Source organism: Argopecten irradians, chromosome 6 (genome assembly GCF_041381155.1).
Source record: "Argopecten irradians isolate NY chromosome 6, Ai_NY, whole genome shotgun sequence".
NCBI classification, from domain to species: domain Eukaryota; kingdom Metazoa; phylum Mollusca; class Bivalvia; order Pectinida; family Pectinidae; genus Argopecten; species Argopecten irradians.
The window spans coordinates 42,064,816-42,079,352 of NC_091139.1; positions in this window are offsets into that span (position 1 = coordinate 42,064,816).

Sequence of the window (14,537 nt, forward strand, 5' to 3'; positions counted from 1 at the left end):
AATGTTTTGTTATTATAGTTAGCTATAGAAACACTATTTTTGTATAAAATTAAACTGCGGGCTGTGGAGATAGGTTTTTTTATTATTAATTATGTACAAATCGCAAATAAATCAAATGTTATTTTTTCAGAACTGGAGATCAATTTCTTAATCACATACTGTTTATGATTGTTTGTTCATCTATACCTTGTAAAATTAAAGCGTTTTTACAAACAAAATTGTAAACTTGGTTCAGATACATGTTTGAACGCATGCAGATTAGAATATTCGCTAGTACATGTAAAACGTATAGGACATTTCACGCGCAAGAGAATTGTTTAGTTATCTCACAAATTAAATTCATAACGCTTATACACTACAATTTGGTAGCATTTCATCGCTTATATCTACTTCTTGCAATAAAATACAATTAAAAGTCTATGATTAAGCACCTATTAGCAAATGACGTCAGCAAACGCAAATACCAGAACATCCAACAAACATGAAGTTCTTTCTGTCATCATTAACCACATGCATATGGATTGTTTTCGACATTTATTAAAAACATTTTGTTGCAGAATTGCTATTTGTTGAGAAATATCACAAAATAACTTTGCTCAACAACCTATATATATTTCAAAACTAGCTGTTAACGCGCAAAAATGCTCATTATTCCATAGTGATAAGGCATTTTGTATGGTACGTTTAATAGCGGGTATCATTTGTATTCAATAGCTCAATACATATAGTGCTGAAATGTTATATTTATAATTAAATAATCAAGTATTAAAATTATTTCATATAAAGAAAAAAATATCGATATATTTCGATAAAAACCAGTAACAGGTATGTCCCTGTATCTGTACAATGACTTTATGTAAATTGCAGTACATAGTCTCATATTTTTCATTGGTGTCTTCTTACGATATATGGACGAAACAGAATGTAAATATAATACAATACACAGAAGATAATGACTTCTCAGTAATGCTATAATGGCTGATCTTTTTTTATGAATGAGACATTTATGTAAAAGTTTCTGTCCTTAATGTAAATATAGAGAAACATACTAAAGCTGTCCGGAAAAGAAGTTAAGTATACAGCGCTTGCTAAACATCAACAGAAGAAGGATGAAGTTACCTTTATTTCCATTATATTAACATATTTCTAAATTGTCAACAAAATGTAAGAACATAGATTCAAACCCTTAAAATACGTTTCGAAAATAAATTTCATGATTGAAAAATGCCCTGTTGCGACCATGATGTAATATTGCTAAAAATAGACCTTGCCTCACTAGGACCTTTAAACGACAAAACGGGTCCACGAATTTTCTCAAATTTTCACCATATTTACTTCAGGTAATGAGCCAACTTCTAAGAAAATATTTTGGTGCGTTTAAACTGGAAGTGGGTGAATCCCCTTTGTTAATAATTGACATGGCCGAAAAAAGCAACCAAATTTTTTTCATTTTCTGTCTTAAAAATGTAGCCAAAATTTTATTTGTTTCATTTTGTCTACATATTTGTGATCATATAATGTAATTATTTATACTCTTCAGAAAATAATACAGTTTAACGACGTAAAACATGATTTTGATACGGTTTTGAATAAAAAAGGGAACCCTGTCTTACACTTCTACAGGGCAATTTTAATTTTAATTCTAACAATTATTTAAAACCATATGAAATGGTGTTGAATTGATTATGATAAAAAAGAAAAGCATTGGAAGACTTTCCGTTTTACGATTCCAAAAATAGCTAACTGCGAAATATAAGGTTTTTATCAGCATTCAAGTCCTGCATCTACTAAATTGGCCAAGTTAATATTCATTCTGTGATTTCTGTTTCATAGAAGGGGAGACAACTATTGATATTGTATAAGACTATAAATACAAATAGCACTTAGTATTGGCTCTGCTATAATAAATAATCTTATCAAGCATTGTGTTAATACTAATTATATCAAATAAAATATTTTTTGTTTGTTTAACATCAATTATAAAGACCAGCTAGATATTTTCATGCATCGATTATTTCAATAGTTTGTGTTAATCAAAATTACATTAAACATCAAAATATATTTACTTCTTGCCTGAAGTACAACCAAAGGACCTGTGTAAGAACTTACGTGATTCTGGCGTTCTATCAGTCTCCCATTGTGCATTGGTGGATATAACATTTTCTTTCATACCTACGGGTGTAATACTGACTGGTCTAGGGCAATACACTCATGTCGCCTGAGACTGTATTGCATGGCTACCCATGCAATAAAGCCTCGTGACGTCACGGCGTCAACAAAAATTATATTTCTTCGGTAAAATTTAAACATTTTTTTTTCACAATCTTGACTGGTTTTACAATAAAGATGCAAACAATGGAATTTTTGTTGAAAACATCACGTATTTTTTCATATATAAAAAATTGTTTTTCAGCCGTGGATTTCTTTGAATTTATTTCAAAATGGAGGGATAATACAGTTGTAAAATTGCAATAAAACGTCGAGGTATGAAAGAAAAATACTCTTTCATAAGTAGATATGAAAATGTTGCAAAACCCTCGGCAAGCCTCGGGTTTTACTACATTTTCTGACCCTCTGGTACAATATCCATATCCTTCATATCCACATATGAAAGAGTCTTATAGTCTAATGTAGCTTATATTCAGTCTCATGTTTCGGTGATTTCAAACTGTCCGGTCATCAAATCATTTGTTTCAAAAGATTCTAGTAATCAAGCATGCTGGCGACATGGATTGAATGAAATTGGTGTATTTGAATAATTATTTTGTAGACGGTTTTGTAAATCAACGTTTAATGTGGTTTTATTCTGGTCAGATGACAAGTTATTGAGAAAATACAAATAATCTTGAAATACATGTAAATATTTTGTTTTTATCATTTTCTTATTTTACTGCAATTAAACATCTCATCAATTTATATAGAGTATGTATAAAATAAACTGAGTACTATGATAATACTTAATCTAACTGAAGGATTGTCGTAATCATTAATGTAAAGATGCTCCACCGCCGACGAATACTATTTGTTCACTATCAAAAAGGAGCAGACAAATTATTATTTTTCTTCAGTTACAAAAGTCACTTACTTAACACCATTACCACCATTGAAAAGTTTGAATTTCTTATCTTAATTCAATATAAAAATATTAAAAATAATTAATTGCATACCGAAAAAATCCATGACACTACGCCCTATATGGAATTAAGTACTTATTGCGCATTCACCAAAAGAGAATTATCATTTATTTTATATACATTTTTGTGTTTGTTAGACACATATAAACACGATTGTACATAAGTTATTATTCAAATGATGGTTTATGCTCTGTCGGCGGTGGAGCATCTTTAAGGTAAACGAATATAAAGCATTAAAATTCATATGGATTTACCTATAATCTATGAATAAAAAAAATATAATCTACAGAAGTATATTTACTGCCGCAACAAGCAATGACAAATAAACAGCATATTCTCCAATTGTCGTTGCTATAGTAGAGCCTGCAAATAAAAAAAGACATTTGAAATTACACGAATGAAAATATGTTAATTTATCATATATGATCTATGTAAGTGTACTTTATGGCAACCTACCGGGGCTAAAACATAAAGGAATAGATAAGGTATGATATTATAAAGCTCTTTCAAAATGTCGGTATTATGTACTATTGTTTACGCAATATGGATATTTCAGTAAGCGATATATCATTAATCACTATCATAAATTGATCATCAGCTTAAACTAAAGTTAAAAAAAGGTAAAAGGACTAAATTAATCTGACTAGAGAAACATTCAACAGATGAACGCTCACCGCCGTTATTTCCAAAACTGTCGGTATCACAGAAACCGGAAGTACATGTTGAAGATTCTACAGATGTTTCTGTAGGGTTTGCTGTGGAAGTCGCTATTGTTTGTGATGTTACTCTAGGGGATGCTGTTGTGTCTGACACTGAGTTAGATGTCTGTATAGATGTACTTGGTGCTTGGACAGGAGCTGTTGTGTCTGACACTGGGGTAGATGTGTGTACAGATGTAATTGATGTCTCAGTGGGAGCTGGTGTTGTGTTTGACACTGGGGTAGATGTTTGTACAGATGTAATTGATGTATCAGTGGGAGCTGGTGTTGTGTTTGACACTGGGGTAGATGTTTGTACAGATGTAATTGATGTCTCAGTGGGAGCTGGTGTTGAGTTTGACACTGGTGTAGATGTTTGTACAGATGAACTTGATGTCTCAGTGGGAGCTGGTGTTGAGTTTGACACTGGTGTAGATGTTTGTACAGATGTACTTGATGTCTCAGTGGGAGCTGGTGTTGAGTTTGACACTGGTGTAGATGTTTGTACAGATGTAATTGATGTTTTAGAGGGAGTTGTTGCTGAGTCTGACACTGGGGTAGATGTTTGTACAGATGAACTTGATGTCTCAGTGGGAGCTGGTGTTGAGTTTGACACTGGTGTAGATGTTTGTACAGATGAACTTGATGTCTCAGTGGAAGCTGGTGTTGAGTTTGACACTGGTGTAGATGTTTGTACAGATGAACTTGATGTCTCAGTGGGAGCTGGTGTTGAGTTTGACACTTGTGTTGATGTTTGTACAGATGAACTTGATGTCTCAGTGGAGCTGGTGTGGATGTGAGTTTGACACTGTGTGTAGATTTTGTTAGATGTATTGATACTTGATGTTTTAGAGGGAGTTGTTGCTGAGTCTGACACTGGTGTAGATGTTTGTACAGATGAACTTGATGTCTCAGTGGGAGCTGGTGTTGAGTTTGACACTTGTGTAGATGTTTGTACAGATGAACTTGATGTCTCAGTAGGAGCTGGTGTTGAGTTTGACACTGGTGTAGATGTTTGTACAGATGTAATTGATGTTTTAGAGGGAGTTGTTGCTGAGTCTGACACTTGGGTAGATGTTTGTACAGATGAACTTGATGTCTCAGTGAGAGCTGGTGTTGACTTTGACACTGGTGTAGATGTTTGTACAGATGAACTTGATGTCTCAGTGAGAGCTGGTGTTGACTTTGACACTGGTGTAGATGTTTGTATAGATGTACTTGATGTCTCAGTGGAAGCTGGTGTTGAGTTTGACACTTGTGTAGATGTTTGTACAGATGAACTTGATGTCTCAGTGGGAGCTGGTGTTGAGTTTGACACTTGTGTAGATGTTTGTACAGATGTACTTGATGTACTTGATGTTTTAGAGGGAGTTGTTGCTGAGTCTGACATTTGTGTAGATGTTTGTACAGATGAACTTGATGTCTCAGTAGGAGCTGGTGTTGAGTTTGACACTTGTGTAGATGTTTGTACAGATGAACTTGATGTCTCAGTGGAAGCTGGTGTTGAGTTTGACACTTGTGTAGATGTTTGTACAGATGTAATTGATGTTTTAGAGGGAGTTGTTGCTGAGTCTGACACTGGGGTAGATGTTTGTACAGATGAACTTGATGTTTAAGAGGGAGTTGTTGCTGAGTCTGACACTGGGGTAGATGTTTGTACAGATGAACTTGATGTCTCAGTGAGAGCTGGTGTTGACTTTGACACTGGTGTAGATGTTTGTATAGATGTACTTGATGTCTCAGTGGAAGCTGGTGTTGAGTTTGACACTTGTGTAGATGTTTGTACAGATGAACTTGATGTCTCAGTGGGAGCTGGTGTTGAATTTGACACTTATGTAGATGTTTGTACAGATGTAATTGATGTTTTAGAGGGAGTTGTTGCTGAGTCTGACATTTGTGTAGATGTTTGTACAGATGAACTTGATGTCTCAGTGAGAGCTGGTGTTGAGTTTGACACTGGTGTAGATGTTTGTACAGATGAACTTGATGTCTCAGTGGAAGCTGGTGTTGAGTTTGACACTGGTGTAGATGTTTGTACAGATGTAATTGATGTCTCAGTGGGAGCTGGTGTTGAGTTTGACACTGGTGTAGATGTTTGTACAGATGAACTTGATGTCTCAGTGGGAGCTGGTGTTGACTTTGACACTGGTGTAGATGTTTGTACAGATGTAATTGATGTCTCAGTGGGAGCTGGTGTTGAGTTTGACACTTGTGTAGATGTTTGTACAGATGAACTTGATGTTTCAGAGGGAGCTGGTGTTGAGTTTGACACTGGTGTAGATGTTTGTACAGATGAACTTGATGTCTCAGTGGGAGCTGGTGTTGAGTTTGACACTGGTGTGTAGATGTTTGTACAGATGAACTTGATGTCTCAGTGAGAGCTGGTGTTGAGTTTGACACTTGTGTAGATGTTTGTACAGATGAACTTGATGTCTCAGTGGAAGCTGGTGTTGAGTTTGACACCGGTGTAGATGTTTGTACAGATGAACTTGATGTCTCGTGGGAGCTGGTGTTGAGTTTGACACTTGTGTAGATGTTTGTACAGATGTACTTGATGTCTCAGAGGGAGCTGGTGTTGAGTTTGACACTGGTGTAGATGTTTGTACAGATGTACTTGATGTCTCAGTGGGAGCTGGTGTTGAGTTTGACACTGGTGTAGATGTTTGTACAGATGAACTTGATGTCTCAGTGAGAGCTGGTGTTGACTTTGACACTGGTGTAGATGTTTGTACAGATGAACTTGATGTCTCAGTAGGAGCTGGTGTTGAGTTTGACACTGGTGTAGATGTTTGTATAGATGTACTTGATGTACTTGATGTTTTAGAGGGAGTTGTTGCTGAGTCTGACATTTGTGTAGATGTTTGTACAGATGAACTTGATGTCTCAGTAGGAGCTGGTGTTGAGTGTGACACTGGTGTAGATGTTTGTACAGATGAACTTGATGTCTCAGAGGGAGCTGGTGTTGAGTCTGACACTGGTGTAGATGTTTGTACAGATGAAATTGATGTCTCAGTAGGAGCTGGTGTTGAGTGTGACACTGGCGTAGATGTTTGTATAGATGTACTTTCATCTATACTACTGATGTTTCAGTAGTTGCTGTTGCAACCGACTGTACGGTTGACGAGGATGTCGATACGAGCGTTATAGGGGAATATATGGTCACGACAGAAGAAGAGGATGTCGACGGTATAGTGGTCACTACGCTAGATGCAGACATAAAGCTGATGGTTTGCTCTGATGATGATGGATGCGATTCGGTAATCGATGTAAAGCGATCAGAAACAGCACCACTTGATAAATTAGAGTGCGCTGTCTGTGATGTAGGAGAACCTGGAATAGGATGTAAAAGGTCAATTAAATGTTAACGACTTGATGATATTTGCATCATCGATTGACAAGATAGAATATGAATATCACCCTGTTATAATTACCACAGCTTGGGAAGACTATCTGATGGGTAATCACTGTTTCACCAGTTTGTCTAACCGTTGGTGTTGTTGTTGGTGCCCGAGTGGTCGGAGGCATGGCGGCGGGATAGTTACAGTTTGTTTTGGATTCGTCCCATAGAAGTCCTTGAGAGCAGCAATACCGGAAGTCAACCCCAGTGGATGAACACTGATAGTAGCAGTCAGGAGCGCATGGATCAGGAAGGAACTGATATGGCGGACAAACACTGTGGTCTAAAAAAGAAATGTGGTTGGTTACTTACGACATGCCGGGTGGTACTGTATTAGATTTGGAGGTGCTTACGACAGGTGGGGTCGTACTGTATAAGATGTGGGTGGTTAATACGACAGACTGGGTCGTACTGTATGAGATGTGGGGCTACTTACGACAGACTTGGTCGTACTGTATAAGATGTGGGGCTACTTACGACAGACTGGGTCGTACTGTATAAGGTGTGTGGTTACTTACGACAGGCCGGGTCGTACTGTATAAGATGTGGGTGGTTACAATCCTTTATATAATCGTCCCACAAACTTCCAGCAGCACAACAGACGTGGTGGGCAATACCATGGGCACAGTTGTAGTAGCACTGGGGATCACACTGGTCAGCGAGGAACTCTCCGTGAGTACAAGACGTAGGGACTGAAACATCATATATATAGTTAGTACTGGTCAGCGAGGAACTCTCCGTGAGTACAAGACGTAGGGACTGAAACAGATACATCATATATATAGTTAGTTTTGGTTAGCGAGGAATTCTCCGTGTGTACAGGACGTAGGGACTGAAACAGAAAACCATATAAATATAGTAAGTACTGGTCAGCGAGGAACTCTCCACGAGTACAGGACGTAGGGACTGAAACAGATACACCATATATATATGTAACGGGAGGGGTGAACTCACGCGTGCACCCGCTCCGCGCACATGTGTGTACTGATCAACCCAGGTTCGAATTGAGTTATGATGTTAAGTACGGTATTGGCTATTAGAAGAATGAACAAAGGCGTTTAAATACTGATATTGACGTTTATTACATAGACATAAACAAACTGACGTTTATTACATAGACATAAACAAACAAAAGTAAACAATTACCGCAGCGGTTCGACTACACATACATATTGACATGGCACTCTACACATGACGTACACAAATACTCTTTGAGACCGTCCCCCCCCCAACCCTCATACCGCTACATTCCTATAAACCCCCATGCATATAAAGCTTATCAACGACCACCCACCATAGTTATACCTAAATAAGAGAGGGAAAGAAATGTGACCGTCGGCTCACGAAGTCAATCGTAATAGCGGCGAACATACCTGCAAACACGGCGTGATAAATAAGTTCCGAGCACACAAATCCGAATAACCGTCCAATCAGAAGACCGAATCGAACGTACCTGACTAAATAATCTCGGACCCAAAGTACTCTCATTGGTAAACGAGGAAAGCGTGCAAAGTGTCGCAAGTCACCAGACAGAACAGGCGGCAAGTGCTAACTTTGGCTATAATTTGCATTACAATAATCTTAAACATCGCGAGACATATGCCTAACAACGAGAGGTAAACAAATAGGAAACGAACTGACAGAAATTTAAGAAACTAAAACCAATCCCGTTACACACCTCCCTTCTTTGAAAGGACCGAAGGTCAACCTAGGCCTTAAGAAGTCAGAAGCAGAAGACCGACGTAAAAATGTCTCTAGAGTACGGGCTACGAACAAGGTAAGTATTAACAATACGATAAAACATTTATAACAACTGCACCATAAGATTTAAACACAAATTACTGAAACAATAACAATAAACCAACTTCCGAAATATAATAACAACGATGCCAAATATCATATGATATCTCAACTTAGTTAACATCAGTCATAGCAACCTAAGGATTCAGAAGGCCTACCAGCTCCCATAAACACTGAACTGCCTGAACCGCTAAATGTATGCTAGTGATGTAGATATCTATATAAATCCACTTAATATCAAGGCATCAAATTCTAAATAACAGTGAAATATCAACAATATTAAACCAGCTTTATGAAGCCATAATCCACCACCACTATAGACAGCTGTAGAAATCTATGATCATCATCCAATTTCTGATAACTAAACTGGAATCTACAACTATCAACTAGAAACAAGTATAACAAAATATAATGATGAGCCACTACCATCATCCAACTATATACACAATCACCCATGGGCAGTTACGAGTATAACAACAACATAAATAAATTGTCAACAGCAATACAGGCATGTATATATAGAGTGCCACGTTTGATATACATCTGTAACATATAACCTAGTATATATACATTTAATTATCATAGCGAAATACAGACATTAATTGTCTGAACTAAATATTATCTTAACCACTGTTATCCTATATCCATTGATGTTTAAATGTCCAGTAATGGATAATTTTCTGGAAATTATAAAACTCAGAGCAAGGTGAGAGTATTAAAACCAAAATATGGTATAAAATAGACAGATATGATACTTTCTGATAAATTCACATAAAATTTTAGATTTTTTTTATTTTATTTTAACACACGCGAAATGTTGATAACCTGAAAATAAAAATACGGACAGTTCAGTCTATTCCACCATCTCACAGTTAGCACAGGCTTCTTAGAATTCCACAAACATCCTATATGTTGAAATAAACACTTATTATAATATTACAAACACTAACTGAATTTTCCTTTCAGAGGACACTTATCTTGAAACTCATCGAAACATTTATCCTCCGCGGATAGAGGCACCAACTCCCTCGAGTTCCCTCTGGCCTTGACCCTAACAAACCCCTCGGGCTGTCCATTCCTCTCCTGTAGGACTACCTCCTCGTCACGGGTTTGGTATACCAGGGGAGGGGTGATGTCATGGTCGAGCCGGTAGAGTGCTGCCGCTCTCGCCCTGGCCTGTCGGACCCTCTCCCGATAGGCGGCGGCCCTCGCACTGACCGGTGCAACGGGCATCAGCGCGTCCCCGGGCGATACATACTGGGTATTGGGGACCAGCTCACTTTTCTCAACTATATCCTTCATAGACGTCTGTGCCTCCTCCTTGGACTTCCCATGCTGCCGAGATAAATGTCGCTGTACCTGATGGGACTTTGGACTCTTGAAGCAACACAATCCACACTGGTACATGACCACTTCCGGAGAGTGTCGCTTCTTCCAGTGAAGCTTTAGGGCCTTCATGGTGGTATAGACTCTGGAGGTGCAGTTGGGGCCTGGACATGGCATGCCCCCCTCCCTCCAAACAGGGCGGATATCCGCATCTACACTCTGCAACTCAGTGTCACTGACGTCTAGTGTAAGGTAATCCATTGTTCTGCTAACAGGCAAAATTCGAGTTTAGAATATATTACCAGAATACATGAAATGTATGTTGTAAAACAAGCTTAAAGTACAAACTTGAAGAGTTATTATTTTGAAGTTACAAATTAGAACAGGTATTAAATAATGACATAATACCTTATAACAATACAGTTTATATATATTATACAGTGTAAGTCAAATTTTGAAAATTTATTATCCTAATCCTCCACTCCTCCCCCTTCTTAAAAAGAATATAATTTATTGGGGAGAAAATATTATTTTTGGTTTAATCGCTCTCCCTGCTCTGGTTTTTACAGGGGTCTTTACATGACCAGCCCCTGTGTCCTGTTGTTGAGTGTTCTGTCCATTAACAGGTGACCCACTGTCATGGTGTACTGCTGGACCTGAAACATCATCGTCGTCCAGGATTGAGTCGTCTCCCCTAGGTGTTGGGTCGCAGTCTGCTGGGGCGCTGCTGGTTTCGGGAACAGGTTCTCCAAGGTATGGCTTGGCATGATCTACATGTATAGTTACAGGACGCCGTTCTGGTGTTTTCTGTACTTCGTAAGTAAGGTCTGAAAGTTTATGCACCACTTTATATGGCCCTGACCAACCTGTACCTAATTTGTTTTGTAAACTAGGGGGATACCATCTCCAAATCAGGTCGCCTATGTTGTAACTACGTGCCTTTAATCCCTTATCATAGAAGTTTTTCTGTCGCTCAGCTGCAGATCCTAATCTAACTTTTACTGAACTAAATATCTCCCTCATTGTTGTCTGTAACCAATCTACGTACAGGTTGTGACACCCTTTATCTTCCCCTGGAGGCCCACCAACCACAATGTCTAGGGGTAGATTAGTTTCCCTCCCCAACATAACCAAATTAGGACTACAGCCAGTACTGACGTGGGGTGTAGCTCGGTATGCGGCCAATACATAGGGTAGGTGATCATCCCAATCATCGAGGTTATCATTTACGTACATTGACAGCATCTGGATCAGTGTTCTATTCAACCGCTCTACCAACCCGTCGGACTGGGGGTGAAAGGGAGTGGTCCTTGATTTTTGAATCCCCAAATAACTACAGACTAAGCTAAATAACTCGCTTTCAAACTCTGGTCCCCGATCAGTGTGGATTTGTTTTGGTGCCCCAAATCTAGCTATAAACTCTGTACACAGCTTATCTGCCACAGTCAATGCTGTGTGGTCAGCTACAGCATAGCCCTCAACCCATTTGGTAAAGTAATCACACACTACTATCACATAGCTATTCCCATTCCTAGTTTGTCTTAATCCACCAAGGATATCTATAGCTATACGATCCAGGGGCTGGGAGACTTGATCTAATGTAGAACGTAATGGAGATTTCCCTAATCCCGGACCAGGTTTACGTCTGGCACATGAAATACAAACCCTACACCATCGTCTGACATCTTCGGTAAGCCCTGGCCAGTAGAACCGGTTTTGTACCTGAGCTGTTGTTTTTTCCCTACCAAGCAAGGTGTCCCCCTAACCGATCATTATGTAGGTGTTTCATAACATTTGTACGAATGTTGGCTGGCGCAACTATCCTAAACTTATCCTGAGGAGCGCTAGGTTCCTGTACACACAATAACCCATCTCGGAAAACGAGCATATCCCACAGCTGACAATAGACTCGGACCTCGTATGGAAAGCCAGCCATCTGTTTCCTGCTTGGTTTATGTGTTAGTTGGGTTTTCAGACTCCTAACTTTATGGATATGTTCATCGTTTTCCTGCCATTCCTGTAGTTGTTTGGTTCCCCAGCTGTCAACCCAGTTACTTTCCTGTACCTGATTAACAATACCTATATTTTCCTGCTCTACCCCCACTCCATCACACAGTCTCCTGTCTTTGTGGAGGTCCCTAACAGAGCCCTCCCCGCTATGTTTTTCTATACTGGGTGAACAATCGGGACAGTCCTTCCTCCTGCATGAACGATGAGGTATCCGAGACAAGCTGTCTGCGTTCTGATGTGCGGACCCCGGTCGATGCTGGATTTCACAATCGTACATATCTATCACAGCAAGCCATCTCGCAAGTATTCCATCTGGGTCCCTAAAGTTTTTGAGCCATATGAGGGATGCATGGTCAGTCCTCACAAGGAACTTTCTACCATAGAGATAGTGCTTAAAATGTCTCAGTAGTGTGACGACGGCCAGTAACTCTCGGTTCGTTGTGCAATAGTTCCTCTGTGAACGGTTAAGTGACTTGCTTGCATAGGCAATCACTTTTTCATCCCCATTCTGCAGCTGAGATAGGACTCCCCCTATTCCTGTAGCGCTCGCATCACAATCTAGTATAAACTTGTCACCAGGGGTTGGGTAGGCGAGTATAGGTGCTTTAGTTAGATGAGACTTGATTTTCTCGAATACTTCTTCACATTTTGAATTCCACATGAATTTTTGATTTTTGCAGGTCAGCTTCGTCAAAGGGGAGACAATCGAGGAAAAGTCCGGAATGAAACGCCTATAATAGCCTGCGAGGCCTAGAAAACTACGGATTTCAGGGACATTTGATGGTTGTGGCCATTCTTGGACAGCTTTAATCTTTCCCGGATTACAACTTATACCATTCTCAGATACAATGTGTCCTAGATATTCAACGGAAGTTTGGAACAGACTACATTTCTTAGCTTTGAGTGATAGCTTGGCTCCCCTCAAACAATTAAAGACTTCCCTAAGATTGGTCAGTGCAGAATGAAATGAGGTTCCATAGACAATGACATCGTCTAAGTAACAAAGACAACGAGAATATTCCATATGACCAAAAACACGCGACATCATGCGAGAAAATGTCGCTGGCGCGTTACTCAAGCCAAATGGCATGACTCTAAACTGAAATAAACCCTTGTGGGTAGCAAAAGCTGTTTTTGGTTTATCTTCCTCACTCATACTGCACTGCCAATAGCCACTGGCAAGATCCAGTGTGCTAAACCATTTCGCACCATGTAATGCATCAAGGGCATCATCTATATAGGGTAGGGGATAAGCATCTTTCCTGGTGATATCATTAAGTTTCCGATAATCCACACAGAACCTGATTGACCCATCTTTCTTTGTGACTAACACAACAGGGGCTGCCCATGGACTGTTACTAGGCTCTATTATATTCCCTTTTAACATCTTCTCTAATTCTTCCTCTACTATCTTTTTCTGAGAGAGAGTTACACGTCTGGGGGGTATTTTAATTGGTCTAGCCTGCCCTGTATCTATATTGTGTTCAACAATCCCTGTTTGACTTAACATCTCCCCCGGGGCAGCGAAAATATCTTGATATTCATTTACCAAGTTTTCTACCTCACCCTGCTCTTGTTTAGTTAACTTGTCAGATGTTCTATCTACTACATTTTGTAAATGGGGAGGTAAATTGGGAGATTTGTCCGGTATGTTAACACTCTCGTCAAGGACTTTATCTACTGCCTCTACTCTACCCACATAGGTATTTTCTAGGATAGTAACAGGTTGTCCAGTTAAATTTAATATGGAAAGAGGTATTGATTTGCCTTCTTCAGGGGCGACAACTGTTTTAGCTAGCAGTAATTGTTTGTTAGTGATAAATTTAACAGGTTCTACTACCCCAACTCCACCATCCAAATGGCCCTCTACTCGCCCTGGAAAACACATCTCAGAGTTTTGAGGTATAGTCACTGTTTCACATACACGAACTCTAGCACATTGTGGCTTGACATGGGAGGATACGGGTACCTTACGACCACCTAACCGTAATGTCTGAGTACCAAAACTAATCTCACCATTATGTGCTGTGAGGAAATCTATCCCTATTATGCCTGCATGCTCTATTTTTGCAATGATAGTGTTCTGTTTTACAGTGTGACCACCTATTCTAAATTCCATGATGCTAGCACCTAAAACATCAAGGTTATCCCCAGAGGCTGTTGCTAACCGTA